Below are 16,692 nucleotides of genomic sequence, written 5' to 3'. Positions count from 1 at the left end.
GGGCCAATCCTCCTTCCTACCTGCTTTTTTAATAGTTTTAATTTTAGTATCTTTTAATCGTAGTTTTTTACAACCTACCACAGTATTAATATCATTTTCTATGCTGCTAAATACATACAAAACTGTTTTTATTGATGTTGGTTTGTAATGGTTTTTATTAACTGTACAATAAAGTATTACCCTTACCCTGTGGCAGCCCCTCTCATCCAGACCCAGAGTCTTGGTCTGCCTCTTTGTTAAGCAACCCTACCCAGGTTTCTGTTGAGCCACCGGAACCCTAGGGGGACAGCAGGAGCACCAAGAATGGAATTAGCAGCTCAGGACTCTGGTGCCTCGCGACACATCCTCAGAGCTCTAAAGCAAGCACAGCCCGGTCCGCTGCCACCACTCGCTGACGGCGAGTGTTGTCCAGCCAGGAGTACTGTTATGTTCAGCAGGCCATGGCGGCCTCACAATTAGGGTGGGGGAGCACTGACGTGGCCCGGGTAAGTCAGGGGAGGCACATTGTACTTATAGGTGGTGAGCATACCAACCCCAGCTTTGGCTCTCCGCGAGCAGGCCAACTGTTGCCACAACCTCCCATTGGGTACCCCGTCGTTGCCCAGCAGTCTGCTCGCACCTCAGGGTGCACACACGCTCACGGCGAGTCTAGCACCATAGCAACTCCAGCTAGCCCGCCATGCACAGTGGACTGGCAGCCACTCCCAGCGACTTCAATATACCGGCCCAGAAGCCACACCCAGAGCACCGGTGAGCTCGACACATGTTCATGTCCTCTGAGCATGACACAGCCTCAAGCCATGATGTCTCTCCCGAAGGCAGGGGAGATTGTATAAAGTCTGTGTTAAGTATGATGACAGATTTTATAATCTGGTCAACAGAGCCTCTTTAGTGTGCTGCCATCTTGCTGCTTGACTATCATCTGTCCGGAGAAGTAGGTATACTGTGTACCTGTAGGAGGTAGTAAACACCAGATGTCATGAAGTGAGCGATGCGCCATGAGATTCCGCAGAATGGGTTAATCATTACTTCTCTTCTGATATAAGGCCAACCAGTTTAATCCAAAACAGGATCCATGACCAAATTCCAGTCAATCTCTACAAATACTTTATGAGATCCAAATTCCGTCAGTAGCTAGTTGAGACTTGACAAACATGCTTGCTTAAGCCCCAGGGGGGCCTAGATGGACACAGATCTTTAAGCGGGTGACAACATACCAACCAATGCTGTCCGGCTCTGTTTTTTGGATATATACTAGCAACCTTTTGTGAAACACTATGGCAACTACATTATTCCTTGGGGCTGACATTGGTAGTGGGGTGTGCAAGTGTAGCCATACCATAAATGGTTCCTGCAAGGCTTCTTCTCCTACACAGGTGTTCCAGGAGCGAGTGAAACGGGGTTTTATACCAACATTTCTAAGTGACAACGTAAACAGAAAGCTCGAAGCTGAGCTGTCTATGCAACATGGAGCCACTTTATGTAAAACAGCCCAGTCATTGACAGTGGCCCATCTATATGTCTATAGACTCCTGCATCGTTTACAATCAAAGTCAAGCCAGTCCTGAAGGGGTGCAGTGGTCATCTTACAGCTGATCGCTTGTCAGTGTCAACAAGGGAGTGCTGGTAATGCCAAGCAAAGCAGACTTTGACAATGACTCAGCTATTTCAGGTGCTGACAATGCAACACAACCAAGTCTAACCTCGTGAAACTTGTCTTGCTCCAGCGACCCTACCAACGAGTCGATGGACCACTCCGAAGAATTCTCCTAAGTGCAGCTGTCACGGCAGGCAGGGGCAGAGTAAACAGTCATGTTTTCGTTTTCAAACTGGAAATTAACACAGAATATCTATGCTTAGGGAACAGTGCAGCTGTTGCGGATGAACCAGCCAGTTTTGGAAATGACACTAGCGCAGTGTCCACTCATTACTGGAAATCTGTACTCTAATTTTGTTCATTTAGGTAATGATTTGTTGTGATCTCTGAACAACTATTAGTAGATCAAGCCGCACAATTAAGGCCATTTTACTGCTATGTGTCATTTAATAAACGGCATTTATTTATCCCTTTTTTGGAGAAGATCAGACGTTTGAACCAAAACACAGACAAGCCTCCCCTTCTGGAAATGATAGTCCTCAGCAATTAATGAAGCAGTAACAGCTTCCTTAGACAAACTATTATTTGATCCATACGACCTCTGCCCTTTACTCGTTAGAACCTATGGTGGTCGGCGCATCATTAGTTCTAATGAAAATGCGTCTTTCAAAGAAAGATCACCAATAAATGTGCCTGCCTATAGATTAACCTCGCAAATTCTGGCGCTGTTCAGTTAGTGAATTTATTGCTCAGCCTCGAGGATACCGCCCCTGTTTTTGCTGTAGGCTTTTAGGTTCTCAATTCTTTTCCCCCAAATACCCCAAAACGGAAATTCTTTTTTTCTTCTCTCCAGCGTTTACATCCTGTTCCCTGCATCACTCCTGTCTTCAATCACGATTGTCAGTTTATGTGGCCTTTTCACTCGTAATCTGTGTACGATTTGTAAGCGTTGAAGGGAAACGTAGTACAACAATTGTACTGCAGTGGCTCGTCAGTATGGGCTATAGGGCCACGCCCCTGATAGGGCAGAGATTACATCAAAATAATTTTTATGACAAAAGAAAGGATTTATGACAAATTTGTGTGAGAAAACAGCCACCGTGTGCCAGTTACACGATATGAGAAATTACGCTATTATAGGAAATATAGTTACTGCATCGTAAAAGCATGCAGAAGACAGGTAGATTAGATATATGTTCTCCATCTGATTAATATAGTTGTGATTTCATTAATAAATATAAATCATATTTATTAACGTGTTAGAATTCTACAGAATGATGGAGTTTATTGCTAAATAACTTGTTATTCATATATGAGTGTGAACATGAATACGACTAAAATAGAAACAATATAAATTAACTTGGTTTACATGTGAAAATTAATGAAATCGACATTTCTTGTATTAAGTCGTGTACACCGAAAATGACAAAAGAAAAGTGGGTGTTACACAATCATACTTAACCGTACCTTAATGAAACTTTTCTAGGATGTATTTTACATACGTATTAGTGGTTTAACTTATAAACGAAAATGATTATACACATTATTAGTTAGATGTACACATTGATACTTACAAAGTGCTATGAGCACCCTATACCTACATGCATTAATTTCAACCATATCGAAATGATTATTAGTATATTAATGATATAGTTCAATTTGCATGTTTTAATTTTCTTTCAAATGTATGATTTACAATTAATATGAATTTGCCGTATAATAGCTCAATTTCATGTAGCCTCATACGTACAGTGAGATCATGGACTTGTATAACCAAAGAATATGAGAACATTCCACACTATTGCCAGTTGTAAGGAATTAATCATTCTTTCCTTTGACTTCTCCTGTACTGCACAGAGCACTCATTACAATCATTGCTACAATGTAGAGCAGTTGCCTGGGAAAGTGCCCTTTTGAACTTGTGATGTCTTTTCCTCAATGTGCCATTGTTCAATGTGTAGCATATTGAATAACTGAAGGACCAGCATCATCGATCCAACTATTCTTCTGGATTTTGCGTCTTCTTTACTGTCACATCACGCTCATCCTGTATGAACTGACCAATGGACTGAGTGGTCGGACAAATTAAAGTGACACCAGGAGGGGACACCTAAGAACTGACCGAGTATAATTGCCAAGCTTAAAAGATTTTTGGAGCCCTGCCCTGACCTGAAGAAGGTCGATCCATTGCGGAACGAAGGGTCCCTTTTGTGCTGCTGTGACTCTTACTGTTACCACGGCAGACTAAGATAGATTACTGCCTTAACGGACTGGACTGGCTACTTGGAACTTTGCTGACTATCCTGATTTGGCCCTTGTGAAAAGCTTACATGGCTACCCACCTATACCGCTGCACAGGCAGTGTGTGTCAGGTGGTCTACCACGGCTGAGGTGGACTGCTCCTCTCTTATATTCTTATCTCACCTGAATCTTGAACTTTGATATTACAAATAATTTGAAATCTAATCTGAACGTGAGATTTATTACATTTAATTTGTTTCCCATTTAATCTGTTACACCCAAAATTAACAAACTAAACTGACCCTGCTATTCTGATTTATGGTTCCTTGTGAGTGTTCACCTATTTGGGTCAACACTAATGTGGTGTAGTGAGCAAAAGAACAATGGATTTAACCCAGATCTCTTGACAGGGGTTGTATGTTTTATTCATTCAGCATTCCGTCCATCATATGTTGGCGAGGCACTTTTTACCCTAAGTGGAAAGGGTATGCCCAGACGTGGGTCCCCTGCTTGCTGTGCCACTGGATTCAACCTAGCCTGGCTGATGAGGGTCGTTACTCTGAAACCGGTCCCAGGATGTTTGTGTTCAGTCCAGGGAGGACCCGGCTTAGCAGTATGGGCTGGACTGTTCCCATGACGAGCAGGATCTAGACAGATTTGCATATGGCTGGGCCAAGACTGGGGTAGGCATAGTACACAAAAAACAATGGATTTAACCCAGATCTCTTGACTGCACGTGAATGTTTTATTCATTCAGCATTCCGTCCATCATTTTCTGCAACAGCACTGCCCTGACGTGAAGCAGATCGATTCATTGTGGAATGAACGGTCCCTGTTGTGATGCTGTGACTCTTGCTGTTACGGCGACAGACTGAGACAGACTACTGTCTTAACAGACTGGCTCGGCTACTTGAAACTTTGCTGAACTTTCCTGATTAAGCCCTTGTGAAATGCTTACCTGACTACTCACCTATGCCTCCGCACACACTGTGTGTCAGGGTGTCTACCTCGGCTGAGGGAGATTGCCCCTCACTTATCTCCTTATCTCTCCTGAATCCTGGGCTTTGGTATTTCAATTAAATAAATCTCATTTTATTCTAATCCGAATGCGAGATTTATTAAATGTTATTTGTTTAACCCCTTCCGCGCTCATGATGAGCTGAGCTCGTCATGAGTTGTGCCACTCGCACGCTCATGACGAGCTCAGCTCGTCATGTAACGCAGCTTTTTTCAAATCGCAGCGCGCAGCGGGAAAACCGCTAGCGCGCATGCGGTTAACATTTAATAACCCAAAATTAACTAACTAAACTGACTGCCATTCTGACTTATAGATCCTTGTGAGTGTGCACTTATTTGGGCTACCTTATGACTAAATTCAACGCAAGGTGAACATTTCTGATCACCAGATTTTAATGCTATAGTTCTTTTTTGCTATAATGGAATTCTTGGTCTGTACGATACTTGCCCACTTACATTTTTTTTAGTAGATTTGGGTTTGCAGTGATCATATTTAATATCTATGGTATCTTCCTTAAATGTATCTATATGAGTTTAATTCCATGTTTGTAGATACAGTCATTCTATTCCTGGTACTCATTGGGAAACTGCCCATTCCCCAAATATCCAACCCCTTTCAGCACAGAGCAAGATCAATTGGAGGACCAACAATTAGAAAGTAAGGGCCCAGTCTACACTACAGCACCCAATGCAAAAAGGTTACCTGCCCCAAATCTTCAGACTAGGCTCCAAAACGAGGTCCTTCAATAGGCACACTACCACCGGAGAAAATCAAGTGCAGGAAAAATCAATCACATCAAGAATTACAAAATATATAACAATTTTGTAAATGTTTTGACAGACACATTATCAATGATTAAATACTCATAATTGTAATAGTGGAACATCAGCATTCAATAACACACAGCTCCAATGCATCAGGTCCCACACTCCTATACCATACAGAACACTCATTCCTTCAGATACTCCCAAGATTCACCTAACTGACCCATACCTCAATCACACAATTCATAGCACACTCAATAATAACAAGCATTTACAATGCAATAGGTCTCGCATTATTAAAGTGTGAGCTATTGGCATTGCTAAATAATGCAACACCAATAGCTCAAACTTTAGTAATGCGAGACCTATTGCATTGCAAATGCTTGTTCCTCTTCTGAGGTCAAGTGTTGACACACACAACCACCCCTCCCGATGTCCAGTGTACGTTCTGCTGAAGTCACAGCCTTCAAGACCCAGAGACAAGGAATGGCAAAAGCGGGGCCAGTCCGTACCAAACGGTGAGTCAGTGATAGAATGTTACAGTGGTGTAATAAAGAGGGGGGCCGAGCTCCAGGGGGGGCCTCAGCACAGTACCCTGGCCTGAGAGCTACTGAGTGAGTCCAGAGGTTAGCCCTCTATGTACTTTTCAGGGGGGGCGCCCTCAAGTTTCATTACTCCATTAGGTAGAAAATGCGACACCCCTGGGAACATCAAATAGACTACCTTCCTTGGGCAATCGAAGTAAACTGGCAGTCAGAGTTTGTGACTGTAAACTCAGGGAGTTTAAATTTCTGAAGAAACAGTGGCATCCTCAGTAGGGCTCTGCTCTACCACAGTTTGTGACAGATGAACCCTAGGCAGTCTAACTTCCTCTAAAGGCATCTAAAATGTGCAGGAGAAAAGTGTACAATTTGGGGGGTCCTCTATTAGAGGTATTGAGGTAAAGAACGTGCTGCGCTGTGTCCAAAGAGAAGGCAGCCAATGTCAGGACAGGCCAGTTAACAGTTCTGAATAGGGCCAGGAAAAACACACAGCCTGGACTTAAAATGGCTGAGCTAGTGACACATTTCCCCACGGTTTGATTAAACGAATTGCTGCGTGGTTCCTAATGCCCCGGTTACTTACCGGTAATCTTCATTACTCCGAGTCCATGTCTTCCTCGCCACAGTATTCACAAATGAGCCTCCGGCTCCACACAGAACTCCAAGCATAAAAAACAGCGCTCTAGTCTCCCTCTCCCTCCTCCAAGATGGCCCCCAGTGGCTCCAGCCAATCCCATAAAGGGACACAGAAGCACCAACACGACCTGAAGAACCAAGCCGCAGACATGAAGCCACAACCAGGGCCGGGAGGGAAGGGAAACTATACTGTGGCGAGGAAGACATGGACTCGGAGTAATGAAGATTACCGGTAAGTAACCGGGGAATTACCTCCTCGTCCAGTCTTCCTCGCCACAGTATTCACAAATGAGCCGATACCAAAGTAATCAGCTTCATGTAAGGAAAAACAGACCACACCACAAGTGCAGCGAAAACATAGTTTGATATACAGAGGCAGAACAACCAGAAAGGACAACCTCTCAAGATACCCCCGCAGACAAAACAGAAGAGGCAAATGAAACAGAACCCCCACCCCCAATTTGGAGGCGGTAATGGGACATGAAGGTATGGGGTGAAGACCACGTAGCAGCCCTGCAAACATCCTCCATGGACACCCCTTTGAAAGAAGCCCAGGACACAGCAACAGATTTGGTGGAACGACCCTGAACAGGAAAGGAGGGGACCTCAGAGACCGAAGCATAGGCCAACAGAATGGCCTCCTTAATCCAACGACTGATCGTGGAGAGGGAGGGTTTCAGACCCTGACGTGACAAACCAAAATTGACAAACAAGTTGTCAACCTTACAAAAGGAAGACGTGTGTGACAAATAAATCAATAAGGCACGACGAACATCCAAGAGGTGCAAAAGGGATTCCTCATCCGAGGAAGGATCAGGACAAAGAACCGGAAGAACCACCTCAGCAGACCGGTGAAAAGAAGAATCCACCTTAGGAACAAAGGTAGGATGAGGGCGCAAGACCACACGGTCAGACAACACCAACATAAAAGGGGCAGAACGAAGGAAAGCACTCAACTCACCCATACGCCTGGCAGAAGCAATCGCCACAAGAAACACCACCTTGAGTGTCAAAAACTTCAAGTCCACAGACTCCAAAGGTTCGAAAGGAGCCAACTGCAAGGAACGCAAAACCAAAGGAAGGTCCCAAGGAGGAGGACACATGATAGGAGGGGGGCGTTGGAAAGAAAGAGACTTAAAAAGTCTAGCAACCAATGGAGAAATAGAAACCAAAGGCAGGACATGAAATGCCCGAATGGCGGCCCACTGAGCCCGAAGAGTCGAAATGGCCAAGCCCAAGACAAATCCATCATTCAGAAAATCCAGAATGCGAGCCGGATCCAAAGAATCCAACGAAAGCTCATGACCCACACACCAAGAAGCAAAATTATCCCAGTGCTTGGCGTAGGATTTCAGCGTAGAAGGCCGCCGGGACTGCTGAATGACCCCAGCCACAGCCACAGAACAACCCTCACGTATCAGAGAATCCCTCTCAAGAGCCAGGCCCGCAGACCCAGGGAACGGAACACAGGCAGAGGAAGAAGAGTACCTATCAGAAGATATGGCACGAACGGCAAGGTCCACCCCGGAGACACAGCCAATTCCAACAGCAGGGGATACCAAGGGCGACACCTCCAACAAGGAGCAACCAGAAGCACAAATGACCCCTCCGGCTTGATCTTCTGCAACACAGCTGGAATCAGGGACACAGGGGGAAACGCATACAACAGACCCTTTGGCCAAAGGAACGAAAGTGCGTCCACCCTTCAGGCATCCGGGCAAGGCATAATCGTGCAAAAGCAGCGGATCTGGGCATTGTCCTGGGAGGCAAACAGGTCCACAATCGGACAGCCAAACATCACCTGAAACCTCCTGAACATCCACCGCTTGAGGGAAAAGGACCCCATGGAAGGAAAAACCCGGCTCAGGCAATCCGCCACAGCGTTCTCCGCACCAGGCAGGTAAATGGCAGACAGGGACTCCAGATGCACCTCCGCCCAAGAACAAATCCAACGGGCCAGGCAACTGAGGGAACGAATTTGTAATAGGCATATACTGTAGGCATCATACTCATATACAATCATTGCGCAGCAAATCATCGTACATAATGTCCAAATTGCATTAATTCAGGTAATACATTATTGTCGTTGTTATTGAGCCGTATTTGATATTTACAACTAAATATTCAAAAAATACATAAATAATGCCACAATATTCTATAAATTTAAGACATGTCGAATCGGAATAGACAATGTGGATGAACACTTTTTTTGCTGCAACTTATATAAATACATTGCATAACTGATATATCTAGTGCCCATGATTTCAAATGGTAATTTTTGCAAAGCTATCCCGTGATTGGATCACGTTGCGTTGTTGCTAGGAAACAAAAAGTAAACATGTTCCTTTTGCGTATCTATAACAAGGAAAAATACCATAATATACAGTCCTGTGATGTCCTATACAAGTGCATGAAGAGTTTCATTACTCCACTAAATACTTATGGAGAATGGTCTCCGTTTGCGATCCCGCCCCAGTGGGCAATTCAGCTAGCAACCACAATGCATAATAGCTCATAATGATAAATCGCCCCAGTGGGCAATTTGAACACACACAATGTCTATCATGATGGTACAAATACCGCATTTGTCATCGAACAGACCCAGAAGGACGGCCTTCAGCTCCTTGTAGTTGGAGGAACATGACAATACCGACCGAGGCCAAACCCCCTGAGTCGTCGAATCTCCCAGAGTAGCACCCCACCCCAGCAGGCTGGCATCGGTAGTGACCACGCGGGTGGGAACAATCAGAAAAGGGCGGCCCTTGGACAGATGACCTTCGTCCAACCACCAATTCAGGACCACTCGAACATCCTCCGACATAGGAACCAGAACACCCATATCGAGGGAACAGGGGTCCCAATGCGACAAAATGTGGGACACCACCGGGAAAATGTGGAGGCGAGCCCACGGCACCGTCAACAACGACGCCGACATCAGACCCTGAACCCTTAACCATAGGCTCACAGGATGAGAATGCCCCACCAACAGGGCACGAACTGCAGACCTCAGGGACAGAATTCGGGGAGAGGGCAGAAACACCATCCCCAACTGAGTCTTGAACAGAGCCCCAATAAAAGTCAAGTCTTGCCCAGGAACCAGGGAGGACTTTGGCACATTCACGAGGAACCCATGATGCTCCAGGACATGGCACACTCTCTGGACATGCAACTCCGCCTTAGGAAGAGAAGAAGCAGAAATTAAGATGTCGTCCAGGTAGGGAAAAACACTAACGCCCTCCCCATGCAAATGCCCTATAAGAGGAGCCAGAATCTTAGTAAAGATCCTGGGAGCAGAGCAGAGCCCAAAAGGCAATACCTGGAACTGGTAATGATGACCCTGTATGCAAAATCGGAGAAACCTCTGAAAGTCCGGATGAACAGGAACATGCAGGTAAGCATCCTTCAAGTCTATCGATGCAAGGAAATCCCCTTGAGACACCAGAGGAAGGATCAAAGGAAGGGAAATCATCTTGAACCGCTGGTGAGGGATGAAAGTATTGACCCACTTCAGGTCCATCACAGGCCGAAGATTCCCGGTGCGCTTGGACACCAGGAAAAGTATGGAAAACACCCCTCTTCCCAACTGATCGCTGGGCACAGGAATGATCGCCTTCTTGATCACCAGGGAAGCAATGCCTTCCAAAAGCGCCAACCTTTTCACAGGATCTCTGGGACAAGGAGTGGCCCTGAAACAGTCTGGGGGTGTCCGGGCAAATCCAATGCGCAAACCCTCCGAGAGCACCTGAAGCACCCATTGGTCCGACACAGTCTCTCACCAAGAGTCCAGGAAGCAAGCGAGGCGACCCCCAACCAGACCTACACCAGGAGCGATCCAGTCAGGACTTGGAAGCAGGCGCGGAGGAGGCAGACGCGCCGGAGAACCGGGATTTATCAAAGGAAGGAGCACCCCGGCCACGCCCCCTACCACGAAAGGGCTGACCAGCCCGACCCCTCTTAGAAGGACCAAAAGACCTCTGTGAACCAAAGGCACGGAACCTGCCAGGACGTTCAGGAGCAAGCAGTTTACGGTCCTCCGCCGTCTTCTTCACCATCTCGTCCAGAGGTGAACCAAAGAGCTTAACACCAGAAAAAGGGATCTTCATAAGCAAGTTTTTCTGTGCAGCATCAGCCTTCCACGAACGGAGCCATAACTGACGCCTCGCAGCCACAGAAGACCCGGCCGCAGAAGCAGCCACCCCTAGTGAATCAAAGGAGACATCCGACAGCAGACGAACCTGTTGCTCCATCATCGCCAGGGTAGAAGAAACATCCTCCCCCTGGTCCAACAACTCCGACAGAGATTGAAAATCCTTGAGTAAGGACTGAATAGTGTAAGACGAATAGGCCGCAGCCCTGATAGAAAAATTTGCAGCCGCAAAAGTGCGTTTCACAGCACCATTCACTTTACGGTCAACCGGGTCAGCAGGAGAAGAATCCTCTGAAACAACAGACCCAGGTGAAGACATGCTGGCCAACAAGAAGTCAACCTTCACAGAGGCAGGGTATGTCACCGCAAAATCCTGGAGCGGGTACCTCCCACTCAAAAAACGCGGAAAAGAACCTTTGTCCACATCCTTCCATTCATTCTCCAAGACCTTCAATACAGAAGAATGGAGAGGCAAAGAATCAGGCTCAGGACGCTGATATTGCGAAAACAGATCATCCTCCAGAGGCACAACAGAAGCAGGGAATACCAAGTTTTCGCGAATGTGACCCAGCACCTCCTTCAGGTCGGCACCTTCCACAAAGCGACCCCTGACATCACCTCCTCCTCCTCATCACCAGATGCATCAGGAGCAGCGCCATCAACCTTCGCCTTTTTTGCAGGCGGTACGGGAACCTGAACATGCAATGCCGCAGCCACAGCAGAATTAATCATTTGCTGCAACAATTCCAGAGAAGGAATCTGCACTCCCGAACCAGAAGCCTCCATTAAGGAACCAGGAGCAGGACATTCCGTCGAACCACCCTCCATCACAGTCCCCCACGAGTGAAGAAGTGGAAAGAAAACACAGGCAAGAACGGGATAACACACCCGGCATAAAAAGGACCCCGGGTAGCTAGTCAACCATGCAAACGAGTCCCCGCCCGACCATCATCAACATAAAAGACAGTATGAAGAGCCGCGCTCATGCGCAAAAAAAACCCATAACGACACCGGCAGCAGGAGCAGCGGAGACCCGAAGGCGCACCCACCGCATCCCAGCACAGAACCGGCAGTAGGCAAGAAGCAAAACGGGAGCCTCCGGCCCCCATAGCAAGCTCACCCGGCCCCGGGAACAGTCAATAAATGCCACCGGGAGCCTCCAGCCCCCAGACCAGGCGCACCCACAACGTGAAAGGGAAAACGATACAACGGGAGACTCCGGGGCCCAGAGTAAACGCACCCGGCCGCGCCATGTCCGCTCAGCAGGACGCGCGGCCGGGAGGAAATTAAAAACGGCAGAGCAGGACAACCCGCTCAACGAGTCACAAAACGACTCACAGCACAAACAAAACGCCACAAAAGTCCGCTAAGCAGGACAAGAGGCGTGAAGGCAAAAGAAAGGGGGAAAAACACAATCAAAACACATATCACACAAAACTACTTCCCCCAAACTAAATACCCTAGGACATAAGGGGACTGCTCAAGCAGGATCCCAGCCCCACTCACCTGACCAGCAGGGAACACATGCACTTGGAGAAGTGCAGAAAAAAAGAACAGGTCGTGTTGGTGCTTCTGTGTCCCTTTATGGGATTGGCTGGAGCCACTGGGGGCCATCTTGGAGGAGGGAGAGGGAGACTAGAGCGCTGTTTTTTATGCTTGGAGTTCTGTGTGGAGCCGGAGGCTCATTTGTGAATACTGTGGCGAGGAAGACTGGACGAGGAGGTAATGAAACGTTACTCTGGTACAGCCTGTAGCTGGATGCGAGATTGGAAATGTATACTCGAGAGCAAACTGTTTTTGGCAACGAAAAGCTGAGGGAGGCAGTGACTGTGGGGAGTGAGACATAAAAAGAACGAGGAGGTTGGCAGTCTGGAGAGAGGTACAGAGATTGGGACCATGAAACGTAGAAAAGCCAAGGAAAAAATAAATTGATAGAGGCGGGCAGAGAAGCAATGCAGGGTAGAAACGGGGAGAAAGGCAGATGAAAAGGCAGTGAGAGATTAGGCGAAAGAGGAGATCAGAGAAGGAAAAGAAAGTGGCCACATTATGGGAGCAGGGGTGGTGGAGAAACAAAGGTGGACTGGCAAGAGTGTGATAGAGAAAAGAGAATGGTAGAGAAGTAGGGATAGTGTCAGGGAGATATATATATAATGTGATCAAGGCTGTGGCGACGCAGCCGAAACCCGTCATGTTGACTATGGAGAAATAAAGCACTAAGAAGATTACCTCACACGTTTGTGGTCTGTACCTGATTTGTCTACTATAGGATATAGTAGCACAGGATTATTGGTATATATATTGTATATATATATATATATATTCGCTCCAAAATCTCCTCGGTAAAGAAGAACGCCGGACACCCAGAGCTTCAGTTCAGGAATTTATTCTGGCATGTGAAAAAGTCTCCACGATGCGTTTCGCCAATAAGGCTTGGTCACGCTCGTCAAGTTTGTGTTGCCAGCCATTTTTAAACCACACAACACCCTCGTGCACAGATAGTAATACGAAAAGCGGCGGACATTTTGTAATAGGCATATACTGTAGGCATTATACTCATGTACAATCATTGCGCAGCAAATCATCGTACATAGTGTCCAAATTGCATTAATTCAAGGTAATACATTATTGTCGTTGTTATTGAGCCGTATTTGATATTTACAACTAAATATTCAAAAAAAAAACATAAATAATGCCACAATATTCTATACATTTAAGACATGTCGAATCGGAATAGACAATGTGGATGAAAACTTTTTTTGCTGCAACTTATATAAATACATTGCATAACTGATATATCTAGTGCCCATGATTTCAATTGGTCATTTTTGCAAAGCTATCCCGTGATTGGATCACGTTGCGTTGTTGCTAGGAAACAAAAAGGAAACATGTTCCTTTCGCGTATCTATAACAAGGAAAAATACCATAATATACAGTCCTGTGATGTCCTATACAAGTGCATGAAGAGTTTCAATACTCCACTAAATACTTATGGAGAATGGTCTCCGTTTGTGATCCCGCCCCAGTGGGCAATTCAGCTAGCAACCACAATGCATAATAGCTCATATTGATAAATCGCCCCAGTGGGCAATTTGAACAAACACAATGTCTACCGCATTTGTCATCGACTGTCTTCCGCTACATCGTATTACGTGTAATCTAAAATCAATAAGAAAATAATGCTTTAAAATCTTGAAAAGACCGCAGACAGTATATAAACAATACAAAATTTCATTCATGTAAATGTATTGATAATTCTTCGCTGTTGTTCAACCCTTTAGGAGCTAAACACTCGAAATCCACAATATACTTAGATTCCAATTTCCTGAGGGATAATTCACGATTACCCCCTCTCACACCGAGATCAACATTGTCAATCACCACCATCTGAACAAGTTTCTCATCTTGCATGTGTTTTGAAAAGAAATGTCTTGCTATGGGATATTGTTTAGTGTTGTTATGAATGGCACGTAGATGTTCAAGTACCCTTTTCTTTGCTTCATGTTTGGTACTGCCAACGTACCATTTATTGCACGGGCAGATCAAAATATACACACTGTAAGGTGTATTACAAGTGAGACGTTTTAGTATCGTAAACTCTCTCTTGGTGTTGGGAACAGTAAGAGTATTGCAGTCAAAGCTATATTTGCAAGCTTTGCATATGCGACAGCATTTAAAGCCTATTTCTTCCTGGCTGTTAATGACGCTTGCCGAGGTGACATAATTATGGCTAAGCTCATCTCTATATGATCTCCCTTTGCGAAATGTAATTTGGGGATTATCATTGAGGTGTTTTTTGAGATGGATATCAGTTTGTAAAACATGCCAATGTTTTTTAAAAATCTTACGCACTTCATTAGCTTGTCCAGAGAAGGTAGTGATGAATCTAACTTTCTCTTGTTCCTCATTTGCTGTCCTAGGGTTAAGTAGTTCTTCTCTATTCTTAAGTTCAACACGTGTTCTAGCCGTATTGATCATTTTCTGATTGTACCTCTACTCCGAAATCTTTCACAAAACTGACTGTGATGAGCTATTACGATCGAATATAGCTTTTAGAGATCTACTGTTGGAGTGGAGTGACAAAGGATTATTGGAGAGTGAGGAGTTTCAATATTTATATTGTGCATATCCAAGAATACCGATTCTATACCTACTCCCCAAATTACGTAAGAATCCCATTGAACCTCCTGGACGTCCCATCGTATCCTCCATTGGATCTCTTTTGGAACACACCTCAAAATACATAGACCATTATCTTAGACCTTATGTGATGGCTCTTCCATCATATATTAAAGATACCACACACTTTCTAACTGTTGTCAATGGATTGCACTGGGAGACAAATTACATCTTGGCCACGCTAGACGTGAGCAGTTTATATACCAGCATTCAACACAATCATGGCCTAGATGCAGTAAGACACTTTCTCAAAACATGCTCTGTATCTTACCTTAGACATTCGGAAATGATCATATCCATGATCGATTTTTGTCTTAACAACTATTTTTTTTTCTTTATTGACATCTTGTATCGACAGTCACAGGGCACAGCCATGGGGACCTGCTTCGCCCCCAGCTATGCGAATCTATACATGGGCTGGTGGGAGGAGCAGGTCGTCAGGGAAATGGCAGAATTTGACAACGTTGCCCTGTGGCTTAGATACATAGATGATATTTTTTTCATTTGGTGTGGAGATGAAGTTTCTGTACGATCATTCATCAACAAACTGAATCTCAACAACTTGAACTTAAAACTGACTGAGCATATCAGTAAGCAGTCGATTGAGTTCCTGGATGTGATCGTAGATGTTTCCAATAATCAGCTTAATACTAAACTTTTCCGTAAAGAGACGGCAGGTAATAGTATTTTGAATGCCAATAGTTGTCATCCCCGCAACTTAATATATAGCATTCCTTATGGGGAACTTCTCCATGCCAAATGCAATTGCAGCACACAGGAAGCTTATAATGAAGAAGAAAAAATCATGTGTGAAAGATTTCGGAGTAGAGGGTACAATCAGAAAATGATCAATACGGCTAGAACACGTGTTGAACTTAAGAATAGAGAAGAACTACTCGGAATATGAAAAAGCTAGGAATGAGTCGAGAATAAGATTTAAACAAAGGGGATATGGTGATGGAATCTTGGATCAAGCAGAAATGAGAACTGATGCAACAAACAGGAACAAGCTACTGATTGATAAACCGAAAGGTGGGGACTCTAAACTGAGATTAATTACTAACTTCTCAGAAAAATCTCCAGATATGTTCCAAGCTCTTAAAAGAAATTGGAACATTCTTAAGTCAGACAATGTCGTGGGGAGAACACTATCCGATCACCCATTAGTAACCTATAGGAGAAGGAACTCTCTAAAAGATCACCTAGTGAACAGTCATTATGACTGTAAAAGGACAAGAAACCCTCCAGTGAAAGGATTTTACCCCTGCATGAAATGCAAAGCCTGTAAGAATTCATGTAAAGTCAAGGATTACGAAATTCCTGGCAAAACAGGCAGGACACTGATATCCAAACTGGTCAACTGCAATTCTGAATTTACAGTATATTGTCTCATGTGCCCGTGTGGGAAAAAATATGTAGGGAGTACCACGAAACAAACCAAGTTGAGAGTTTTAGAACACATGAGAGCGATAACTACAAAAGATCAGAGCTATCCTGTTGCACGCCATTTTGAGCTATCACACAAAAGTAATAGCAATCTACTAACATTTTTTGTCCTAGATCAGTTGATA

The sequence above is a fragment of the Lissotriton helveticus genome, chromosome 5_1 (assembly GCF_964261635.1).
Source record: "Lissotriton helveticus chromosome 5_1, aLisHel1.1, whole genome shotgun sequence".
Lineage (NCBI taxonomy): Eukaryota > Metazoa > Chordata > Amphibia > Caudata > Salamandridae > Lissotriton > Lissotriton helveticus.
This window is presented reverse-complemented; position numbering follows the sequence as displayed.